The following is a 20,597-nucleotide window of genomic DNA, read 5'->3' on the forward strand; positions in this document are numbered from 1 at the left end:
GCCTTGGTTTCATTTCGCAAACACACCGAGCCTTTCCCTGCCTCCTGACTTTGCCTATTGCTGTTCTCTAGGGCTGGGCCCCTGTTCTCCAGCTCTGCATACAACTTGCAAGATGCAGCTCAACTGTGACCTCTTGACGGAGGCTTTCCCTTATCCTCCCATGTAAAAAGCCCCTCTCAGGATTCTCCCTAGCTCTTCATCCTGTGATTTCCTTCTTATATCTCATTCAACATCTGTGTTTATTCAGCGTGTTTGCTTGTCTATTATACCCCTAGCATATAAACTCCTGAGGTATACTGGGATGAGGAACAGCATGAGTTCTAGAATTAGACTGCCTGTATGAAATGCCAATTTGGTCACTTACTAAACATGTGACCTTGATTATATTACCTAAATACTATGCCCTGGATTCCTGACCTATAAAATGGAATTTATAATAGAACCTTGTCATAAACAGTGCCTCATAAACAAACATCATGAAATTTGTTAATGCATGTGAAGACTTAGAACTGGTACATATAAAGGGACTCACGAAGTTAACTTTGCTCATTGCTGTTATTTACTACTACATCTGTTATTATACCTCTATCTGGGTGCCTAGCACAGAGTCTGGCAGAAGAGGATCTTATAATAGGCACAGAATATCAGCTGAATAGGTGAAAGCATGCATACATGAATAAGAGCCTCCAGAAAAGCCCAGAGAAGGTGTGATGGCACTGGGAGGAAGGCAGTTTACTTCCTGAGGTGCCACAGTCAGGGGAGGCTGCAGGGGGAGGGCAGCAGGGCCAAAGAAGGCTCTTGGAGAAACTGAGGGAGTCCCTAGGGCTCACACTGTGACTGACCCAGGCCTGGGCCAGAAGGAGTTCCAGAGGGACTTGGGAGGAATGGGTTCTGGAGAATAGTTAGGGAGTAGTTATAGAGGTCAAAAGGCAACTAGGGTGGTTTTCACTGCCCCAAGAAGACAGAGACTAGTCCCAAGTTTGCCTCAGAGAGATGCACCCCCAACTTACAGGGCTCTCAGCCCATAGCCTCTCATGCCTCCTTCAGCCACAGGAAAAACAAAGTAAAACAAAAATGAGGTCATTTTATGTTGGTGAGGATGTGGAGAAAAAGGAACCCTTGTGCACTGTCATGAGAATGCAAGCTGGTGCAGCCGCTCTGGAAAACGGTACGGAGTCTCCTCAAAAAATTACAAATTAAATTACCCCATAATCCAGTAACCGCACTAATGGGTATTTACCCAAAGAACATGAAAACACTAATTCAAAAAGACTTATACACCTCTATGTCTATTGCAACATTATTTCCAATAGCCAAACTACGGACGCAGCTCAAGTGTCCATCTATTGATGAATGGATAAAGAAGATGTGGGATATATATATATATATATATATATATATATATATATAGTGGAATATTACTTGCCCATAAAAAGAATGAAATCTTGCCATTTGCAACATGGATCGATCTAGAGACTATAATGGTAAGTGACATAAGTCAACCGGAGAGAGATAAATACCATGATTTCACTCATGTGTGAAAATTAAGAAAACAAAGAAAAAAAGAGACAAACCAAGTAACAGATTCTTAACAGACAGAGAAGAAACTGATGCTTGCCAGAGGGGAGGTGGGTGGGCAGGAGGCTGAAATAGGTGAAGGGGATTAAGAGTACATTTATCATGATAAACCCTGAGTAATGCATAGAATTGTTGAATCACTTTATTATACACCTGAAATTAATATAACGCTGTATGTTAACTATACTGGAATTTTAAAAATTGAGATCATTTTAGGGGTCTAAATCTATGCAACTGCACCCTCCCCATGGATGCAGGGATTTGGGAAGGGTAGGTTTAGCCTCCTTGCTGTAGTTTAGGAAGGATCCTATGCCTGCTAAAGAGGGAGGAAGGGAGAGAGTGGGAGGGTTGAGATTCCTGAGGACCCAAGGACCATTTCTAATTTGTTATGGGGAAACAAGAATGTTCAAAATCCAAAGCTCTGACCAGAGAACTCCTGATGAAAGAGAACAGTGAAAAGGTTTCCTCTCCATTCTCTCTCTGGGCCAGGAGCTCTATCACCCAAAACAACACATGCATACACATCCAGTGAGAGCCACGGAGGAGCAGGTCATGCATGCCTGCCAGACGCTGTGAGGTGTGCCAGGACCCTGGGGAACTCACCCTGACTGCCCTGCCCAGCCTGAGTGCAGCTCTTCTTCCTCTCAGCTCCCACCACTCTGGTGATGGAGGGGCTGCAAAAATGGGTGAGCAAATGCAATGGAGGGGGAAGGGGAGGCGGAGTCTTCCTGGACCAGTATATTCACATCAGCAAAATCACTGCTACAGATTCCAGGGTGGGGATGGCTCCCTAGAAACGGGGGCCTCAACAATTAGACAGCAAAGACTAGCACTGGATCCCAGATAGGCAGAGAGCAGCTCAGCTGCTTTCTGTTACCTTTCTGGGGGTTTTGGTTAGCTGAGGAGGAAGAGTGGTCAAAAAAGGAAGCTTCATTACAAATCAGGAGAAGGCCAAAGCTCAAGTTGAAAGAGAGGCCAGCAGAGACAGAGGGAACTCACAAGGGGAACAATTAACTGATAAGAGTAAACTGATTGTTATTCATATTAAATTAGGGCAAAGGTGATTTGAGGAAAACCTACAGACCCTCCCAGATGTTTTTAGGGGTTTTGCATTGCAGATGATGGCTTTATGGAGCCCTTCTGGGAGTCAGATTGTTAGAGCTGGGCCAGGACCAGAGCAGGGACAGGGCTCCCTTCCTATTTAACTACACAACAAACACATAATGGCTTGTCCCAGAAGACAGATCCAGGCTTTGCATACTAAACATTTTGGTGGTAGGCTTTGGGGACCTCTGAGAAGAGGGGCTCACTCTTGGCAAGGAAGAGGGGGAACAGGAAGATGAATCATTCAAGGAGATTCAGGAACTGCTCCAGATGTTTGAAGCAAGGACTAAATTATAGGGGAAAAGAAGGATTTCCACAGATCTGAAGGGTCCAAGCAGGAAAACAGAGAAAGGAATACAAGGCAATCGTTATGGCCTAACGACCTTGTGGGGACTGGTGTGTGTGCGTGCCCACATATACATTTCTATGCATGGGTGGGTTCAGGTATGCTTAGGTGCATGCATGCATGCATGAGTGCACTGGAGGAATAGAAGAGTTGTGTGTGTTTGCATGTGTATCTGCCTTTGTGTGCACATTTTGTGTCTATATAGCTGTTTGTGTATTTCACGCACTTGGGGTGTTGCCAAAACTTTCCACCGAGACTAATGGCAGGCTGTTCTTTCCTCACTGAGGCTTATCATGCTAATTTTAATCCCACATTATTGTTTTAAGTTGGCTCTAAAAATTAATATTAAAAAATTCTGTAAACAGAGCCTGGGGCCAAATTGCAAGACAGGTCCCTAGAAAGGGGTTTTATTATCACTATTGTTCTTATAAGAACGTTGAGGATAAAGCTTGTCACCCTTCTCGTTCCATCCGGTTAGTTTCCCATTAGCGAAAGGCAAAGCACCAGAGAACACCTGCAGAAAGTATCCAACTGGCCATAGGCTGTCAGGACCACACCAACTGGTGACCATTTAGTCTAACCCCTGGTTTTCTTATTGAAAACACTGTCTGTGAAAAGACTATCTAGTCACGCAGGTCGTATCTTCAGAATCAGCCTGAAGCTCTTCGTTGCCTGAGCTTACCACATGAAGGTTGTGTACTGTTCTGCGAGAATTGATGGATAATGAGTGTAATCCCCAGCAAACCCTCACGGATATAGTTCACACATTGCTGATGATGGCATCCTTTGTGGCTCCAGTTCCCTTGTTCATAAAATGAGGGCTCAGAACTAACAACTCTTGTAGGCCATTTCTAGTCTACCATTTGGTGATTGTTGTGATCAGGACCGGCTGGTTTAGTTGGGCAGAGAGGAAGTTTGTATTCCATGCAAACTCATGGCCTGGCCCCTCCACTGTGCTCTCCTGATCTGCCCTCTCTTGTTCCCACACCTGCCCTTCCCCCATTCCAGCTGGGGTGGAGCGGGGACCAGAATGTAGAGACAAGGAAAACATGGTCTCCAGAAAGATTCTCTTAGCAAAGTATAAGGAGCAAGGGTTATTCAACAGGGAAGGAAAAAGCCGAGTATAGGAATTGCTGTAATTCATGCTTAATAAAGAGAATGAGGGAATGATGCTGTGCCACAGCAGAAGGTACTCAGGTTAGATTTCAATGAACTTTCTTGCTGGCAAAGAGGGCTGTTAAATACAGGAAAGGAAGAGGAAATGAGAGGGAGGGACCCCTGTCCCCGAGGCAGTAATTAATTATATTTTCAAATATCTGTGAGATGGTATGGATGATAAGGCCCTTTCCATATCTCAAGATCTTGAGCAAAGTAACTGATTCTGAAGCCTCTGACCCTACCCCTACCCCACCCTCGACCCAGCACACGTATTCAGGGAAGGAGCAGGGCAGAGCCTGGCTGGGTACTGACCAGGGGAGGGAAGGTGGTAGGGAAAGAGGTCCCCTGCTTCTCAGAGTCAGCCCAACGTACAAAGAAACACGTTGACTGGTGGTACAACTTTAATTCAGCAATGCCTGACAGTAGGTCTAGAGTTGGTGGAGGGAAGAAGTTTGAGCTTCTACAAAACACTGGCATTCTCTGGCCCTGCTCTGGCTAGAACCCCAGCTACAGCAGTTGGCCTCTCTTGGGGCTGTGAAGAGGACACAGGGTGGCCTTGACTACAGGTGTCCAGGGGAAGGACCAGCCTGTGGTACAAACCTTAAAACATGTATAAGGATAGCTTCTAAGTCTCTGGCAACTTGACACAAGAGCATTTGGAAGTATTTCCATAGATAGCTATGCCATGGCTATATCTGCACCCCATACATACGTGCACACACACATATGCATACACAAGGACTCCCTGGTCAGCACCTTCCGTCCGTCCCCCCCACCCCCGCCTTCCGGGCACACACAGGCAGGAAACATACTGGGGCTTCTTTGCCCAAGGAGCCTAGGATATTACTAGATAGCCTGCTGCCCCCCCGCCCCCCCCCCCCGCTCCATCTCTGCCCCTCCTTGTTCCTTCCCAGCTCTATCTCTACCCCATGCATTGCCTCCCTGCTTTCTCTTTGGAATGTCCAGGGCACTGTGGGAGAGGGAGTTGAAGCTGACACGGCAGCTGGATATGCCTTTCGACAAGGCAGCAGTACCCACAGGTGGGGCCGCTCTGTCGGCCGGCGCCCGGGGACCCCCATCTTCACCCCACATAGGCAGCCCCGTATCCCGGCAGGTACCATCCACCCCCACCAGCTATTTCTCAATCCGGGGTGCCTGAAACCAAGGAGGGACCGCACCCTCCCCGCTCCCCAGCTTTGCCTCCCAGTCCCTGAGAACCGCCCCCCAACTGCCCAGCCCGGAAACAATCACCCTTTGAGAAAGGCTGCCAAGCTGGGCGCCAGGAACAGCCAGGATGGAGGCGGGGTGGGATGGGGGTGCAAGCAGCGGGCCGGGCGAGCTTTAACTCTAGAGAGCCGAGGCCGGGCTTGTCTCCGCTCCCGCCCGCAGCCCCTGCAGCAGCTTTTCAAGCCGGAGCTGCCGAGGCTGGGGAGGGCATGTGTGAAGGGGGCGAGGGGTGATACCAATCCCGGAGGGGGGGCTCGCCGCCTCCTCCTCGCGCCCCCCGCCTCAGCTGGCGAGGTTGGTACCTCCCATTAGCGGCGCGGGTCCCGCCGGCTGTAAGCGCGCGCTCGGGGGCGGGGGCGGGGGAAGTGGGGGTGGGGAACGAGAGTGTGGGGGCGGGGCGGCAGGCGCTGTCAGAGCCGCGGCTGCACCGGCGCATCAGCTGCAGCCGAGGGGACTCCGCGCCGGCCCGGTCGGCTCGGCTCGGGCCGCTCCGCGCCTCCCCCTCGCCGCCCCCAGGGCCTGGCTCCCTCGCTTCACTCCCCCACCGGTACCCTGTGCCTCCCGCTCCCCGGCTCCCCCGCCCCCTGTCTCCCTGCCTGCGCCCTCCCGCGCGTTCCCAGGCTCCGGCCGCCGCCTCGCTGAGCCCAGAAGGAGCCGGGCCGGGGCGGCGGGCGGGCACGCGGACCCCGCGGCTATGAAGTGGCCCCCGGGGGCCCGGAGCCCGAGAGCCCCCGGGGAGGGAGGTGCGCGCGGCCCAGGGCAGCAGCCGAGGGGCGCCGGGACTGGCGCTTAGGGGCCGCCGCCCGCCATGGACAGCGCCGGGGACGATCCGGACTCGCCGACGCAGGTCAGTGCCCCCGCGCCACCCGAGAGCCGCCGCCGCGCACAGAGCCCCTTTATGCGCCCCCATCAGTATCCACGCCATGTCCTCCCGGGTGCAAGTGTGTGTCTGTGTATTGTGTGTGTGTGTGTGTGTGTGTGTGTGTGTGTGTGTGTGTGCGTGCGCGCGCGCGCGCAGCGGGGGCAGCTGGAAAGCGGCCGGGAACCGGGCTGGGGCTGGGAGGCACTGCTGCCCAGGGGGCTGCGAAACAAAACCCGGGCGATGCCTGCCCTCCTCCGGTCGGCCTTAAGGGGAGAGTTGGTTCTAAGCAGCTTCTTATAACCGGCCCAGGCTTTTAGCTTTTGGGTACCTTTCCACCTCAGCAGGTGGTTCCTGGTGGCCCGGAGGAGTCAGGGGCCAGCACGCCTGCCGCACCCCTGTTCCCCAAAGCCATCCCCAGTCGCTCTGAGGCTGCAGGCAGTGGCAAGTTAACTCTCTTCAGGGGACCTAGTCTCTGCAACTCTGCTGGGGAGATTGAGAGGTTGTGAGGTGGCAAGGGTGACAAAGGGTCCTTGGGGCCCTCAGTTTAGCCGCGAGGATGGAGGCATGACTAAGTTCACTACCCACCTCTCTGCACCTGGGCTTAGGCCTGAGGTCCTGATCCCTCCAAAGTCAGAGCATGCAACTTCTGAAAAGGAGGCTGAGAGGTGAGGCAGGAAAGAAGAAAGGAGGAAGACACAAGATCCAACAGTGCCAGGGAAAGGAGGTGACAGCCTGTACCAACCAGCTAGGGTCAAGAGACACCCCCTTCTCCCCCACACGTGTGAATATATAAACAAACAGTCCTGCCTAGCCTCCCCTTCCCCTGCCTCCACCCAGCCAGGCCTAGTGTCAGCCATGCACTATTTAGATGAACCCTAGTAGAAGCTGGAGCTAAGGGATTCCAGGGATTTCCAATTCGCAGGACTCCAAAAGGGACATCTGCTGACAGCTGCTAGCCCCATAATGGTGGGGCAGCCTTACTTGCATGGGTACCAGTCTGGATGGAGGACCCGTTGGTACCTGGTTGGGTTCTGTGGCATGCCCTGTAAAAGGATCAGATGTGTGTCCTAGTGCATAGCACTGTGAAGTTATTATGTGTTTGTGTGAAAATGTGAGGTGCATAGCTTCTTAAGTTATTGGGGGTTATGGGGTAAGTGGCTTCACAGGTCTGACACTATAGAGTTTTCTAAGATTTGTCTTCTGTGCCTCACGTCTCCCTATCTCTGCCAGTTGCCACCACAGAGATTGAGACATTTGCTCCCAGAGCCTGCTTAACTGGTGACCATTATTGCCCTCACTGGACCAAACAACAAGGCCCCCTTTCTTCATATGAAATGAAGACCCTTCCCGTAAGACCCTCAAAGAGACTGCCCGCTCTGCCGAGTCCATCCCCAGCACCCCCAAAGGTTCTGGAGTTATAGGCCATCTCCCTCTGCCCCTTTTGGTGGGAACAAGCTGGCTTGCCAGGATAAATGGAAGAGGGAGGGTTAATGAATGTGTGCCCCATTCAGCACAGGAGCCAAGTGGCTTACTGTGCCCATTTCTCTACCTGATCCTAGGTGCTTGGAAATTACTCTATTTTTAGGCGTGTTGGAAGCTCACATGTGCTGGATTGAATACGTGCACATAGGTTTCTGGATGAGCAGGCACTAACTAGTCTACCTGAAGCACGGAGCAGGTAAATCACCGAGGTGGGACAGCTCTAATGACACGATTGGAGCCTGCAGCAGAGACCAGGAGCTCCAGAGAAAGATGCCTGTGGGGCTAGGCCAGTCCGCTGCCTCAGGCCTCTGGATAGACCTGGATTTCCCCACAGTAGTTTTTGAGGGATGAGGGAAACAAGTCAGCTTTACTTCTTGTTGTGAAGCATAGGGTGAGGAGACAGGGCAGGAGCTTTGCAAGTTGTGTGAGAAAGGCAGGAGAGTGAGCTGACTGGAAGTCAGGCTTAAGGATAGTGGAGTAGGTTTGTTCAGTTTGGCTAGAAAAGATGAATAGAGATGCCTGAGAGCTCCTGTCTGCTGACACTGGGAGAGAAGCAAAGGCAGGGCCCAGGAAGAGAAGGAATCAGAGTCTGAGGCAGGCAGAGGAGCCAGCCTGAGACAACAAAGACACAGAAGCATGCTCACAGAACAACAGGGCGGGGGGCCCAGAGTCAGAGGTCTGGCTTGCCCAGCAGTGCAGTTAGGGTTAGTCCAGTGCCCTCCCAAGCCCCAAGGTGTCAGCACTCATCTGCCTGGGCAGAGGGCTCCTCGGGGGACCAGGCGGATGATCTCCTGAGGAACGCTCTTTTCCGTGGCTCTGATGAATGCCAGGGATGGTTCAGAGGGAGGCCCAAAGGCAGAAAGGGGACTGGCTGTTGGATCAGGAGTCTTCTGGAAGCCCATTCCTCAGTGCTGAGGGTTTCTCCCATCTTCTGGCCCCTGTCCCACCACCCCTCCTGGTCCTGGGATGCAGTGCAGTGGAGAAGGGTGTAGGCTGTGGGGAAACTGGCTCTGGGCAGAAGGAAAAAGAAAAACCTCTTTCATGACCCCCCAGGCTGGCAGACGAGACCTTTGGAGACCCTGCTGAAGAGCAGGGTCCTTGGGGGGAATGGAAGTAGTACAGTGCACAGCCTCTCAGCCAGGCCTGGGGGTGGGAGGTGGGGGTGGGGGACAGCTCTGTTCCCTCCATGACTAGTTGAGTGGACTTTGGGAAACACTGAGCCCTCTAAGCCCTGGTTTCCTAAAGACCTGTAAATTGAGGAAGTCTCATCTCACCAGGTTATTTTTAAGTGAAGTGCTAGGTGGATATTAATTTCTGTACTTATTTTATATAACCTCCGCCACATTCTTCCAGGATCTGGATGGCTCTAGAATCTGGAGTAGGAACTCTGGCCAATGCTGAAACCAATCACATTGGAATGGCTGCAGTCTCTCCATCTCCCATGCCATTCCACCCCATCTGCCTTGCCACACCTCCAGACTCTGGGCCTTCCCTGGCCCACCTGGGGCATGCCTCTGTTGCAATAACATTCTAGTTGTCTCCTTGGAACAATAGCATCAACAATGTTTCGATGTCTCATTAGTGGTCAGTGTAATTGTTCCACTTTGTCAGCCAATGCTTGCCTAAAACAATTTGTGCAACTTACAAGAACTCCAGCTCAGGGACCTCCTATTATCAGTGCTGAAAGATGGCAAAGTGGACAGCGATCACGCAAAATTCCGTTCACTTCCACACACGTTGACTGAGCACCTACTGTGTTCCAGGCTCTGGGCCAGTGCTGAGAACATAAGGCATCAAATAATACAAAATCAGGGGTTTTTATTTAGCTTTTGGAAGGGTTATGTGGGTTGCTTTTTTTTTTTTTTTTTTTTTTTTTTTTTTTTTTTTTTTTTTTTTTTTTTTTTTTTTTTTGCAGCTACAGCAAATTTACTTTTCTAATGAGGTTCAGCTCCAGCCAATATTAAAATGAGTCTGTGCTCCCTGTGCGCACCAGCTGACAGCAGGCAGCCTCCCAGCCAAGTGCCTGGCAGGGATTAGGGCTTTGCCACCGATAAGCCCAAAAGTGGAGGGTCTCAGTCTGGATCACCAAGAGTTGACTGGATTTAAGGATAAACCTTGCCCACAGGGCTGCGGGTCTCACAGCTAAGTATTAGAGCCATGGGCAGGGCTTCTTTCTTCTTGTATGTGGGAAATGTGAGCTCTTATTATCTCTTTATGAAGGGAAGAAGCATGGAGGGAGCAGAGACAAGAAAGCCATATTGGGTATTAGGAGTGGAACTATAGTACCTGAGGTTGGGGACCTGATTCTGCCAGTCCTCCCTGACTGGCTGTGTGTGACTGGCCTCCTACCTTCTCCCTCCTTCACTTCTCTCTATCTTGCTTCCTTCCTTATGAGGCAGGTGGGCAACCTGGCCTCATGCCATGCATCTCTTTTTAGGCTCAAAATTCTGGACTATTCATTTGACCATCATTCAAAAACCTGCATGGCCCAACACTGGATGTAGGGCGGGCTGCTTTCACTCCCATGGTGGGCAGTTCCTCATTCACAGCAGCCACATTTCAAGAGCTCAGTAGCCACATGTGGCTATTGGCTACCATACTGGACAGTACAGATACAGAACATTCCCAGCATCACAAAGTTCTACTGAAAGTGCCATTCTAGACTTGACATAGGTGTCTTAGTAAGGTGGCTAAGAACATGGGCTCTGGAGCCTGACTAGCTAAATTCAAATATGGCTCTGCTACTTAATAACTGTGTAGCCTTGGGATGTTACTTAACCTCTCTGTGTCTCAGATTTCTCATTTCTAAAATGCGGATAATATTAGAATGTTTATGAGGACAGAACAAGTCATTACTGTTAATCATGGTAATCACCCAGAACATGCAATAGTAAGTGCTTTGCCTAGCAATTTTTATTATTCATTTATTTAATAATTCACTTAATAAACACTGAACAGAGTACTTTATGCCTGGCATGATGCCAGATGCAGGGTCTGTCAGTCATCAGCATGTGACCTTGCTTCTTGAGCCTCAGTCTCCTCGCCTGTGATGGGAATGTGGCCTGATAAATAGCCCCTGCACCACGCCCCGGGTGAGATCCAATGAGATGAGGAATATATCCTTTGTCCGTGACACTTCCAGATAAACAAGAGCTAACATTTTTGGAAGTGGATGCACCTGAAATTCTCTCTTTATTGGAACCACGCTCACCAAAAAGCATTTCCTAAGCCCCTAGAAGTTCAAAATAAAAGGAGCAAATGAGTTCCCAGCTGCTTTCAGCATCTTGCTGAGTGGGGATGGAGCAGGAGGCTTGAGGGGCTCTTGACTGGGCTCATCCTGGTCCTGAGGGAAAGAAAGCTAGGAGGCCACTGTACTGAGCTCAGCAGAGGGAAGCCACCAGGAGGGAGAAGGGCCCTTGACCTGACAGGATGTGGCAATCACCTGGCTGACCCAGGGACTAGTCACAGCTGCATCAGCGGCTCACTGTGTAACAGAATCTCATGGAGCCTCATCTTTCTCATCTAAAATGGGAAGAGTGTGAGCCATATGAACATTGCCCCACCTGAATTATGCCACTTACCTTGGTAAAGGAAATGGGTCTGAGAAGCAAGAATTTGCCATCCAATAGGAGCACGTGTACCCCAATGTTCATAGCAGCACTCTCCACAATAGCTAAAACATGGAAAGAGCCTAAGTGTCCATCAACAGATGAATGGATCAAGAAGATGTGGTTTATCTATACCATGGAATACTACATGGCAATGAGAAACAATGAAATCTGGCCATGTGTAGCAACATGGATGGACCTTGAGGGTGTTATGCTGAGCGAAATAAGTCAGGCAGAGAAGGACAAATATCATATGTGTGCACGTATAGGAGGACTAGGAGGAACTGAACAGAGGACCAACCGGGAGAAGAAGGGGGGAAATGGTGGGGGAAAGGGAGAGAGGCAAACCATGAGAGACTCTTGAATGCTGACAAAAACTGAGGACTGATGGATGTGGGGGGGAGGAGGGACGGGCATGGAGGAGGGCACTTGTGGGGATGAGCACTGGGTGTTATGTGGAAACTAATTTGACAATAAACTATTTGTAAAAAAAAAAAAAAAAAAAAAAAAAAAAAAAAAAAAAAAAAAAAAAAAAAAAAAAAAAAAAAAAAAAAGGAATTTGCCATCCATACCCACAAAGTATCAGATGAACATTAAAAACTATCTGGCCTGTAGGGCTTTACCCGGAATTTGGATTCTGTGATTCTGGGTTCCTTCTTTCTTTTTATAGATAAGGAAACTGATGCCCAGAGAGGTTCCAGGCTTATCTCAGGTCACACAGCACTGTAGTGCCTTATCCTAGACCATTACCTAAGGCTCCCAGCTCCCTGCTTCTCCCTCTCTGTCAGCTGCCTGTCCTCTTGTGAAGGCAGAGATGCACATCAGGGCAGCAGGAACAGGCTGCTTCTTGCCCTCACTCAGGCTGGGGGTAGGAAGCAACACTTGAGACCCCAGGGTCCCTTTCACACAGGCTGGGACAAGTCTTCTCTCTCCTCCTCTGACAAATGGTCCAGGAGGACCAACCAAGCTATCTCTGACAGACCCCAGGGAAGGTCAGATCTTCCAGACCACAGGCAGCACATTAAAAATACATACAAAACTTTAATTAAATCAGTGAATCATTAGCCTGGTATTGTGTGTCCATGCACACTCTGACCAAAGGAATAAGGTTAGCCTGGAAATCATCGGGCTGAGTAAGCCACCAGGGGCCCTCGATAGCTTGAGAGTGAGGTTGTCTCAGCCCAGACCTAAAGCCCTCTGGGTCCCCAATGGCTGATTGAGGGTTTCCTCGGGAATGTCTTCTGAAGATTAAGGAGATCTAGGCATCCTCCTCAGCCCACCTCCCCCATCACCAGCATCCTGATGCCCTTGGAGGTAGGTAAGTGCAGACTCCTAGAGATGTTAGCACCCTGTCCCCTGGGAGACACAGTTAATGGAATAATGCATCCAGGGCAAATAGGCCACATGATGGACTTCAAGGAGGTGCCTCTCCCTTTGGCCATCCTGGGTGTATATTTCTTTCCCCTACTCAGTACCCTGTGCTCTCTTCTCTGCCCTCTTAGTGCATGGAGCACAGATCAGAAAAGACAACCCCTTGTCCCAAAGGCGTGACTGGCTGGCACTCATACCAGGCTCCAGGAGCCTCATTCCTGAGTTGTCCATGCCACCAGACTGCTTAGGTTGATGTACAGCCTCTGGGCATGTTATTTTCTTTTTCCACCAGAGTTTCTGAACTTAAGCTGAAGTATTACCAGCCTAACTCATCACTTGTCGATACTAACTACTTCTCCCACTCATAAATCTCTCTCTCTGGAAACAAATGTCCCCACTGCTCTGTCTCTGTCCCTTTCCAAGCCCCATGACTGGGTGACAGAGCAGGCTGCCGTGTGTGTGCACATATGAGGATGCATGTGTGAGCATGTGTGTGCATTCATGTGTGTCCAGGTATATATGCACACATTCTTCCACCACATCTTGCTCACTCCTAGCAGCACATCTGGAACTTCTTGGGGGGTGCCCTGTGTGTGTTTCCACACAGCAGCTCTCCCCAGTGACAGCCAGCAGAAAGGTGTACCCAGCACCCCCTCTTGGGACTACACACACAGGTGCCCATTCCAGTCCTGCTGCCACGAAAGCCTCTGCCCCGCATTCCCTCACCCTGCCTAGTGTGCAGGCCCTAAGGGATGTGTCATTGTTGACAGATCTAACCAGACCTTCTGGATGAAGTAAACACACACACACACACACACACACACACACACACACACCATAAAATCTGCCATCTTAACCATTTCTCAGTGTTCAGTGTTATTAAGTACATTCATATTGTCATGCAACCGTCAATCTTCAGAATTTTTCCATCTTGCAAATTGGAAACTATATTCATTAAACAATAGCTCTCCACTTCTCCTTCCCTCAGCTCCAGGTAACCACTGTTCTACCTTCTTTTTCTGAGTTCGACTACTCCGTGCTATCATATAGTATTTGTCCTTCTGTGCCTGGCATCTTTCACTTAGCATAATGTCCTCAAGATTCATCTATATTGAAGCGTGGGTCAGGATTACCTTCCTTTCTCAGGCTGAATAATATTCCATTGTATATGTCTACTGCATTTTATTTATCCAGTCATCCATTTGGCAGGTTCTTTGATGCCAGGCCATGGAGCAAAAAGTGCTCGGTGATGGTGATTCTCCCAACTTGACCTTTCTCATTCAGGGGTGTCTCAGTATAAGCGTCCAGCAGAGACCTCTATGCTCTGAGTTAACCTACATGTCAGGCAGCATAGAAGCACAGAGAAGAAGGAACCCCATTTTATTTGAAGAGAATGGTGTCTTTGTGGATCTCTGGTTGCTCCCTTCACTGCCCAGTGATGACTGAGCATCCTCAGTGCCCACTGCTGTGTGGCATTCCCCAGGGGAAGTGCACCTGGCCCAGTCCTTGAAGGTCAAGCAGGAGCTCAGCACATTGAGGAACAGTGAGGAGAAAAAACATTCTAGGCAGAGGTACCTGCTGGTGAAGGGATGCCAACATCCTGTCTCAAACCCCTCCCTGCATGCCACCTTCTCAGGACCCTGAGAGAGATATCTGCCCTGTACTCCTAGAGCTCTTCCCTGGGAGCCGGAGCCCTTGGTGACCCCAGAGAGCTCCTATGCATGTGGTAAGCCTACCTTAGCACATGCCTTTGCACTGTTAAGGCTCCATCTTTATGATCCACAGCCACCCTGCTGCTAGCTGTATAATACATAGCCTGTAAAACATATAGATAGTGTCAGCATAATCTACCGTCTGGGGAACTGAGATTTAGGGATCTTCCATTCATCACATTCACACCTGCCTGCTTACGGGGGGGAGCGCACATGGCCCACTCTGGACTCCCAGGCCTTCTGAAGCTGGGCTCCCCATACCCACCTACCTTCATCACTTTCCTTTAACTATTCCTCATCCAGGCAATAGGGTTAGCTCTGAGTTAGGATCTAAGGGATAAGGCAGAAGTAACTGAGGAAGTTGGGCAGCCTCCAAGGTGGAAGATGAAGCATTCCAGGCACCTGGACTGCTTCCAGGGAATGAGGGGGACCAGGGGTCCATAGCCCTCAACACCTGCTGATGGCCAACTGTCAGCCCCAAGGCTGCAAGAGTCTCCATGCTCTGAGAGTTCCAGAGGCAGGAGAAGAGCAGAGGGGACACCTGACCTTCCAACATCCCCAGTCTTTCCCTGAGTTTGTGTCTTAGGTGATTGGGCAGAAACATGGCACTGATGTTGAGGGGCAGCACCAGGAGGTGTCCCTACATCAGGGCAGGCCCCAGCCATCTACCCAGAGCATAGCCTTTCAGTTCTGGGCTCAGCTTCCAAATCAGTAAAAGGCAAGCAAGGAAAGCAGTGCCTTCCCAAGGGAGCTGTGTAGAGAGGCAGCCATGGGCAACTGTATGTGAAAGAGATCTGTAAACTATGAAGTGTTTGGATGTCAGTGCAGAGCTAGAGGACCCCAGGCCAGAGCGCCAGGTTTCTGGGGCATGGCCTACCCATGTGTGGCAAGTCTGCCTTCTCCAGGCTACTGCACACATGCACCTCTGTTGATCACACTGCTGCATTGCAATGAGCCTGTTTATTGTGGAGTCCAGTCTCAGCACAGCCTCATCCTTGGAGGGAGGAATCTGCTAGAAAAGTTGCCCCAGAGGCTGGTCAGTGCTGACCTCTCTCTTCCCCTTCTTTTTCAGTCTCTTGGATTCAGCTGAATCTTAAAACAAGGTGGTGGTGGTGATGGTTATAATTACTATTTTACTTTACATTATCTAGCATTTTTAGTGCTAATTGTATGCAAGCCCTGTGCTAGATGTTTTCCATGGATTCCCTCGTTTGATCCCAAAACTAGCCCAGTAAGAATTACAGATAAGCAAACTGAGTCACAGGGGTATTGGTGCAGCTTCTGCTTTGTGCCAGGGCTTGGACCCCGTGGTGGGATCCAGAGGTACTTAAGTAAGACCTGGTGCCCCCAGGGGAACCCATGGCCTAGGAGCTGGAGAAAAACATGAAAACCAACGCATAGAAGGTTACAGGGCTGGACCTTCACTGCATGGACACTGAGTGCTTAGGCCTGGGGAAGAGCATGGGTGCGGAAGGCTTTGAAGAAGAAAGCCCAGGCTGAGGGAATAGAGCTCAGTATGGCCTCACCTAGTCAACACGCTCACCCAGAACTGCAGAGACATCAGCTCCAAGGGAAACTGAGGCAGAGAGCAGCCTGGACAACATGAGGGTGGGAAAGATGGTACTATGGGGATAGACTAGCATTGGCTGCTTACACCCTCCCTGGAAGGTGTCTTAATGCCAGCATCACCCACAATCTCCACATGGCTATCCCAGTCTGCCCTCACCATCAACCCCCAGGTTACCTGGGCTGCTGGGTTCCAGTCCCCAGGCCCTGGTCACATGCCCTGCCTGCTGGTCTTCAGGGGTCTAATCGGTGTCAGATAAGTCACCATTACCTGCACCCTGCTCCATAATATGGACCCTCATTGCAACCAGTGCTTGGCACTCACTGAGGCCAGCATTAGGCTAATATCTCCTCCCTGGGCCTCCTCTGTAATTGAGGGCCAATGAGATGAGGGCTGTGCCCTCCCACCTCCCATAGCCCAGGATGCTAGGGTACCATGGTCTTTCTGGGTTCTGGACTGTTCTCTAACCTCAGCCTCTGCAGGGAGCAAGCCACCCCCACTGCTGCTGCTCGGCTGGAAAAAATGGAGTGTCGTACCTGCATGGCTCTTGGCTCCGCTGTTCCACTAGCAACTGATGATTTGCTTGTCTTGTCCCACTAGCCCCTACTGTTCGTCTTGTATTGGAATCTGCTGAGCCCTCCACTCCTATTCCCTTCACCCCCACTCAGGCCCCACCGGGCCCCACCACGTGTCCTGAGCTTCTCCACACCCCTCACAGAACACTAAGTATTGCAGCAAGCTGGGCAGGAAAGGCTCACGAGCATGTTTCCGTAACCATACATGCGATCCAAATCAGGACGGTATCCTAGTGCAGACTCAACCTGTGCCAGCGTGATACGCATTGCCGATTCTGCACCCCTGTCTCCAAGGCAGAGGATATAGGGAGCTGTCTTAGCAACAGTGAGTGAGAACTCCAGTGCTCCCAGAGTTCATGATGTGGAGGACAGAGGAGCTGTTCTGGATTTGCTTACAGCACAAACCAAGTATGTTGATTTGTGCTTTATGCAGCCTTCATGCAGGAGCAAAGATCCGATTCTGGGAGTTGGCAGGAGGGAGAAGTACTGGGTGCACACCTGGCACCCATTCGCATAGCTGGGCACCGTATACTGAGTGGCAGTGGGCTCTGGTTAAGGGGACCACTGCCCGCGGTGCCCAGAACAGTCCCTGACCATGTCTGTTGCTGATGCATTGACTCCTCTTGTTTTATCAGCACAGTCTGGAGGGCCCTGTTTTGGATACATGGTCACTCCCATTCTGATGGACAGGGCCAAGGGAGGTGACTTAAGCACAGATGTCAGTATGGGCATACAGACCAGGAGGAGGAGCCCTAATTCCCACCAAGCCAAGAGCCTGGACCAGGAGGGGCTTCCACCAAGCCTCCCCTGGGAGGCAGCCAGCAGTGAGCTTGGACCAGGAGAGGTGTGACGACTGCACTGCCAGGGCCCCTGCGAGGGTCACTGCCACCCAGGGAGCAAGTCTCAGACAGACGTGAGGCTGAGTCGCTGTCTGACTGGCCCCAGGATGCCTAGACACTCAACGCCCTGTGCCTCAGTTTCTTCATCTGTAAACCATCAGTAAAACTTTGGAATTACAAGGGTTTATTGATTAAATGAGATGACCAGTGTGAAATCATTTGAGATGTTACAACTCACTATTGAGTATGAGTCGTGTTATCATTAGTTTTTAGGGGAGGCTGCCCCCTACCCACAGCACCACAGAGAAGGTAAATTGGCCTGTCCACATCTGTGTTCTAGGATCTGAGGCCATTGGATGCCAAGGGCACATGAGGTAATCCTTCATTTGAACAGAGACCCAATCATGGGATTCTCCAGCAGGATTCAGAAGCAATAACCAAACCCAGCCAAGGGTGTGCATTCATGTGCCCATGAACACATGCACATTCAGATGATGTGCTGGCCATGAGCACAGATCTGCATTCACGTGTGTGTGAAGTAAGCTGCTGCCCCGTTAAATCACTCTGAAGGGGTGCTCTGTAGTTATCTGGCACAGCCTTGATGAATTGTCAGAATAGAAGACTCAGTCCAGCCATTCTCCTGAGTGAAATTACAAATACAGGAGGGTGGGGAGCAGGGTGCCTCAGTCACATTTATCAGGCTGACATCTTCCCCAGTCATCTTACAGAGGGTGGTAAGAGGTGAGAGGTCACAAACACCAAACTGATACTCAGACTGTCACAGGGTAAGGAGCTGTGGCCCTCAGCAGGCTCAGGTACACATGCACCATGCTGGGTGATGGTAGAGGTCTGGCAAGGAGGAACAATATGGGATAGAGGCCAAAGTGAAGAAACAAAGTTGCAGGTGGAAGGGAATAAGGGGCAGGCTAGCTTGTGAGAGCCAGGCCTTGCTTGCCCTTTGGGCATCTTGACCCTAAATTGAGACCTCTTCTCTTGGGGCTGGCTCAGACACTGGCCCCAGGTGGGAATGGGCAGTTACCATCTGAATGAACCAAGCGGGTCTTCTAGCTACCAGAACTTCCCCAAGCAGTGCAGGGAGAGGAGAAGGCTCTGAATGACAGAGGTCAGAGACTGCTGTGGATAGGAAACAGAAGGTGGATAGGAAACAGAAGAGGGTGCAGCTAGAGCAGTGGGAAGGGCCACATGACAAAGAGCCTTGAATGCCAAGCTAAGTAAGTTGCAGTCAGCAGGAGATACAAAAGGTTTTGAGTGTGAGCAAGGCAGTAAGGGGGTGGAGGTCAGGCAGTGGGCTGGAATCTGAAGAAAGATCACAATGGGTGACTGTGGGAGCAAAAATATGACCTGGACTTGTATTGGAGGAATACATCCCAAGGTCTAGGGGCAGGCCAGGCCAAAGGAGCTGAAGCCCAGCTTATGTGAAGAGGGGGAGGTATCCAGGGCATTCCTGGGATTTTCATATTGGCTGAAGATGGATGACAAAAAGAAGGAAAGGGATATGGGGAGCTGCTCTAGGAAGAAAGCTGATACTTGAATCGTAGTCATGTTGTATTTAAAGTCACAGTGGAGTATGTTGGACAATAAAAGAGGCATAACAGCTCCACACGGGAGATGGGGAGACTGAGGCTAAGAGAAATCAAAGGTAGTTGTCAGTGTCCTCACACTGCGTAAGGCCAGTGTTAGTCCTTGAGGAAGGGAGGTGTCCCTTCTGACTATCCCGGCCACCCTTCCTCACTGCCTACTCCTTCAGGGGTGATATGGGGCTTTCAGGATCTGTGGCTCCCACCCTGCCTTCCAGCAGCCAGAAGTTCAGCAGAGAAGCAAGGCCGAGAAGAGAGAAGCAAGGCCAAGTAGACCCATCTCAGGCCCCCTCCTGGGCTGCAAGTTTGGCAGTTGCAAATAGCCGCTTTTATTGACACCAATCATGTGTCAGACAGTTTAAACTTATTTTGCCTAAGTATGCTAACAACCCTAGTGAGGGAAGCACTATATTTATTCCCCTTTTACAGATGGAAAACCAAGGCCCAGAGAGGTTACCTTGCCCAAGCCACATAGCAAAGGACGAAAGCCTCTAGTATTGCGCCCAGGGCTGTTGGGCTCCAAGGCACAGGCGCTCCACTACTTGACTATCTGTCCGTGTGCCACTCTTCTGGGCAGAGGAGAGCAAAGAAAGATGGGAAGGAGGCAACAGAAGGCTCTGACTATGGTTAGAACCTGCTGTTACTCTCAGGAGCTATGGGGGCCAAACAGAAGCTGATGGTCCAGGGTGGAGACCAAGCCTTCCTGTTTTGGGGTCCTTCCCCACCACGTCTCCTGACTGCTGCTGTTTATCCTTTGTGTAACTTCCTTCCCTTTGGTCTGGATGGCACCTATGGCAGGCCTCTAACCAGTAGGACATGGCAGAAGTGATGGGCTGTCACTCCCATGATTTTGTTATGTAGGACTCTGTCTCGTTGGCAGACTTGATCTAGATTCCCCCTTACTGGCCTGGTGGAGTAAGTAGCTTTTTTGGAGAAATCTATGTGGCAAGAACTTTGAGCAGCCTCTAGGCACTGAGGGCAGCCCCAGACAACAGCCAGCGGGAAGAGTGGCCCTCAGTCCTATGCCCGAAAGGCAAAGGACTCTGCCAATAGCCTGAGCCTGGAAGCAGGTTCCTTCCCAGTAAGCCCTCCAAGGAAAGCCCCCCAAGGAGAGCACAGCTCAGCCAGTACATGGCAACCCTATGAGCCCCTGAGCCATGCCTGTGCTCCTAAGCTGCAGAAACTGAAGAGAGTAGACATGTGTCATTTTAAGCGGCTAAGTGTGCGATGACTTGTTAGGCAGCAGTAGACCTTGCCTTCAAAAAGCTGGTATGGTTGCCAGAACAGGCCTGGGGCAAGGTTGGAAAGATGGCAAGGAAGGGAGGGCAAAGGAAGTGAGGGCGGTGGCACTTTGAAGACCCAGAGCCCTCTATGGGCCCAATAGTCCCATCCAAATGCAGAATACTATGGTGGAAGCTGGGCTGCAGGGCTCTTTGGACTGCTCCCCAGTCCCACAAACTCCAACGCTAGGTGTGACTCTCACTGCTTTCCCCAGCATGCAGGTAAGGGTTCTGTGGCCATGTGCTGCAGTTTTCCTGACTGCGACTCTCCATTGTCCTGCCAGTGATCA

At 50.8% G+C, this 20,597-nt stretch overlaps 1 protein-coding gene across 2 annotated transcripts in view; it reads left to right on the forward strand.

Moving 5' to 3' along the window:
- The first annotated feature begins 6,133 nt into the window (after positions 1-6,133).
- B3GAT1 (beta-1,3-glucuronyltransferase 1) overlaps positions 6,134-20,597 on the forward strand; it is a 30,360-nt gene continuing 15,896 nt past the window's right edge. Inside the window, exon 1 of one of the 2 annotated variants that reach the window (XM_039253801.1) lies at positions 6,134-6,260. The gene's annotated coding sequence lies outside the window, so the exon portion shown is untranslated. The remainder of the gene's footprint in view (positions 6,261-20,597) is intronic. The other variant, XM_039253800.1, reaches the window with a different exon arrangement.

This window comes from Hyaena hyaena, unplaced genomic scaffold (genome assembly GCF_003009895.1).
Source record: "Hyaena hyaena isolate Hyena2069 unplaced genomic scaffold, ASM300989v1 scaffold_465, whole genome shotgun sequence".
Taxonomy (NCBI): Eukaryota; Metazoa; Chordata; class Mammalia; order Carnivora; family Hyaenidae; genus Hyaena; species Hyaena hyaena.